This window comes from Podarcis tiliguerta, assembly GCF_965153285.1.
Source record: "Podarcis tiliguerta genome assembly, contig: HAP1_SCAFFOLD_219, whole genome shotgun sequence".
Lineage (NCBI taxonomy): Eukaryota > Metazoa > Chordata > Lepidosauria > Squamata > Lacertidae > Podarcis > Podarcis tiliguerta.
The window spans coordinates 15,001-20,000 of NW_028148570.1; positions in this window are offsets into that span (position 1 = coordinate 15,001).

The following is a 5,000-nucleotide window of genomic DNA, read 5'->3' on the forward strand; positions in this document are numbered from 1 at the left end:
ACACAAATATATGCACACACACAAATACACACACCCCAACATAAATGTATATATACACATATATACGTACACACACACACACATATGTACACACAAACATACATATACACACACACACACATATATACACACACACAAACATACATATACATATATATACACATACACAAATATATGCATACACACACACAAACATATATAAATGTATATATACATACACACACACATATGTACACACAAACATACATATACACACACACACACATATATACACACACAAACATACATATACATATATATACACATACACAAATATATGCATACACACACACAAACATATATAAATGTATATATATATACATACACACATATGTACACACAAACATACATATACACACACACACATATATACACACACACAAACATACATATACATATATATACACATACACAAATATATGCATACACACACAAACATATATAAATGTATATATACATACATACACACATATGTACACACAAACATACATATACATACACACACACACACATATATGCACACACATGTACATATACACATATACACACATCCGCACACGCACACACACATATATACACACATGTAAACACACACAAAATCCTTTTAATTATGTATCAAAATCATTTTAATTCTGGTCACAGTCGTTGGAGAATTAATTCACATTAATTAATTAATCGCTTACAGTACAGGAGACAATCGTATAAAAAATAATAATGAGAATTTCACCCTAAAAAATTGGAGTATAATTTTAGTATATAATCCAAAGAATTGGAGAATTTTGGTCTATTAATAACAATGATCATCATATCAATAATAATAATAATAATAATAATAATAATAATAATAATAATAATATTCTGTTCTTTTGATCGCTATACCCCATCAATAATAATAATAATAATATTAATAATAATAATCTGCTTTTTTGATGACCATACCCATCAATAATAATCATAATAATCATAATAATCATAATAATCATAATCATAATTATATTAATCATAATAATCAGCTCTTTCGATCCCCATCAATAATAATAATAATAATAATAATAATAATCTGCTCTTTTGATCGCCGAAGCCAATAATAATAATAATAATAATAATAATCAGCTCTTTTGATTGCCGAAGCCATTAATAATAATAATAATAATAATAATATTCTGCTCTTTGGATCACCGAAGCCATCAATAATAATAATAATAATAATAATAATAATAATAATAATATTATGCTCTTTCGATCACCATCAATAATAATAATAATAATAATAATCTGCTCTTTTGATCACTGAAGCCATCAATAATAATAATAATATTAATCATAATAATCAGCTCTTTTGATCACCATCAATAATAATAATAATAATAATAATCAGCTCTTTCAATCACCATATCCATTAATAATAATAATAATAATAATAATAATATTCTGCTTTTGATCACCGAAGCCATCAATAATAAAATAATAATAATAATAATAATAATAGTAGTAGTAGTAGTAATAATCAGCTCTTTCGATCACCATACCTATCAATAATAATAATAATAATGATAATAATAATAATAATAAGCTCTTTCGATCACCATCAATAATAATAATAATAATGATATTCTCCTCTTTCGATCACCATACCCATCAATAATAATAATAATAATAATAATAATAATCAGCTCTTTTGGGATTCCGGACGCCGGAGAGTCTCGAACTCGGGACTTGGGCAGAAAATAATAATAATAATAATAATAATAATAATAAATCAGAAGTAGAGGGCGGTTTCGCTGCCGAAGTCGGACCGGGCGCCGGCCGGGGTGAGCTGTGGGGAAATAATAATAATAATAATAATACTAATAATGTTTTAATAATAATAATAGTTTTAATAATAATAGTAATAGAGTTTTAATAATAAATATATAGATAATAATAATAATAAGACTAGTTTTAATAGTAATAATAAGAAGACTAGTTTTAATAATAATAAAGCTTTAATTATATTAATATTAATAAGAGTTATAATAATAATAAAGCTTTAATAATAGAGTTTTAATAATAATAATAGCTTTAATAATAATAGTACTAGAGTTTTAATAATAATATTCTGATGATAATGAGACTAGTTTTAATAATAATAATAGAGCTTTAATAATATTAATATTAATAAGAGAGTAGTAGTAATAATAATAATAATAATAATAATAATAATAATAATAATAATAATAATAGGAGAGTTGCAGATAGGAAGAAGGCCCCATAATAATAATAATAATAATAATAATAATGTTTTAATAATAATAGAATTTTAATAAGAAGAATAGCTTCAATAATAATAGTAATAAAATATTTTAATAAAAATACAGAGTTCTGATGATAATAAGACGAGTTTTAATAATAACAATAGAGCTTTAATAATATTAATCAGAGAGTAATAATAATAATAATAGGAGCGTTGCAGATAGGAAGAGGGCCGAATAATAACAATAATAATCATAATAATCAGCTCTTTCGATCACAATACCCATCAATAATAATAATAATAATAATAATAATAGGAGAGTTGCAGATAGGAAGAGGGCCCAATAATAATAATAATAATAATAATAGTTTTAATAATAATAGTAATAGAGTTAATAAAAATATAGAGTTCTGGTGATAATAAGACTTAGTTTTAATAATATTAATAGAGCTTTAATAATATTAATATTAATAAGAGAGTTATAATAATAATAATAATAATAATAATAGGAGAGTTGCAGATAGGAAGAGGGCCTAATAATAATAATAATAATAATAATAATAATAATAGGAGAGTTGCAGATAGGAAGAGGGCCCCATAATTATTATTATTATTATTATTATTATTAAATGTTATTAAATCTGATTATTAATCCCCCTTACCATGGCGCCCGGCGCTTCCTCGAATTTTGGGGTATAGATGGAAAAACCTGCGGAGGAAATTAATTAACGTTAATTAATGGGAATTAATAGGGAATTAATATAGAATTGATAGGAAGAATAGGTATAGAATTAATAGGAAAGAAGAGGAAGAAGAAGAGGAAGAAGAAGAGGAGGAGGAAGAGGAGGAAGAGGAAGAAGAAAAACAAAATGAAGAAGAGGAGGAAGAAGAGGAAGAAGAGGAGGAAGTAGAGGAAGAAGAGGAAGAAAAAGAAGAAGAAGAAGAGGAAGAAGAGGAGAGGAAGAAGAAGGAAAGAGGAAGAAGAAGAGGAAGGAGGAAGAAGAGGAGGAAGAGGAGGAAGAAGAGGAAGAGAAAAAAGAGGAAAGGAAAAAGAAGAAAAGAGGAAGAAGAATAGGAAGAAGAAGAAGAAGCAGAAGAGGAAGAAGAAGAGAAGAGGAAGAAGAAAAACAAAAGGAAGAAGAGGAAGAAGAGGAGGAAGAGGAAGAAGAAGAGGAGAGGAAGAAGAAGAAAAGAGGAAGAAGAAGAAAAGAGGAAGAAGAAGAAGAGGAAGAAGAGGAAGAGAAAGAAGAGGACGACGAAGAGGAAGAAGAAGAAGAAGAGGAAGAAGAAAAACAAAAGGAAGAAGAGGAGGAAGAGGAGAGGAAGAAGAGGAGAGGAAGAAGAAGAAGAAGAAGAAGAAGAAGAAGAAGAGGAAGAGAAAGAAGAGGAGAGGAAGAAGAAGAGGAAGAAGAAAAACAAAAGGAAGAAGAGGAGGAAGAGGAGAGGAAGAAGAAGAAAAAAGGAAGAAGAAGAAGAGGAGGAAGTAGAGGAAGAGGAAGAAGAAAAGAGGAAGAACAAGAGGAAGAAGAGGAGAAAGTAGAGGAAGAAGAGGAAGAGAAAGAAGAGGAGAGGAAGAAGAAAAGAAGAAGAAGAAAAGAGGAAGAAGAAGAAGAGGAAGAACAGGAGGAAGTACAGGAAGAGAAAGAAGAGGAGAGGAAGAAGAAGAAAAGAGGAAGAAGAAGAAGAAGAAGAAAAGAGGAAGAAGAGGAGGAAGTACAGGAAGAGAAAGAAGAGGAGAGGAAGAAGAAGAAAAGAGGAAGAAGAAGAGGAAGAAGAAGAAGAGGAAGAAGAAGAGAGGAAGAAGAGGAAGAGAAAGAAGAGGAGAGGAAGAAGAAAAGAAGAAGAAGAAAAGAGGAAGAAGAAGAAGTAGAGGAAGAGAAAGAAGAGGAAGAAGAAAAGAAGAAGAAGAAAAGAAGAAGAAGAAAAGAGGAAGAAGAAGAGGAAGAAGAAGAAGAGGAAGAAGAAGAGAGGAAGAAGAGGAAGAGAAAGAAGAGGAGAGGAAGAAGAAAAGAAGAAGAAGAAAAGAGGAAGAAGAAGAAGAGGAAGAAGAAGAGGAAGAAGAAGTAGAGGAAGAAGAGGAGGAAGAAGAGGAAGAAGTAGAGGAAGAAGAGGAAGAGAAAGGAGAGGAGAGGAAGAAGAAAAGAAGAAGAAGAAAAGAGGAAGAAGAAGAAGAAGAAGAAAAGAGGAAGAAGAGGAGGAAGTACAGGAAGAGAAAGAAGAGGAGAGGAAGAAGAAGAAAAGAGGAAGAAGAAGAAGAAGAAAAGAGGAAGAAGAGGAGGAAGTACAGGAAGAGAAAGAAGAGGAGAGGAAGAAGAAGAAAAGAGGAAGAAGAAGAGGAAGAAGAAGAAGAGGAAGAAGAAGAGAGGAAGAAGAGGAAGAGAAAGAAGAGGAGAGGAAGAAGAAAAGAAGAAGAAGAAAAGAGGAAGAAGAAGAAGTAGAGGAAGAGAAAGAAGAGGAAGAAGAAAAGAAGAAGAAGAAAAGAAGAAGAAGAAAAGAGGAAGAAGAAGAGGAAGAAGAAGAAGAGGAAGAAGAAGAGAGGAAGAAGAGGAAGAGAAAGAAGAGGAGAGGAAGAAGAAAAGAAGAAGAAGAAAAGAGGAAGAAGAAGAAGAGGAAGAAGAAGAGGAAGAAGAAGAAGAGGAGGAAGAAGAGGAAGAAGTAGAGGAAGAAGAGGAAGAGAAAGGAGAGGAGAGGAAGAAGAAAAGAGGAAGAAGAAAAAGAGGAAGAAGAG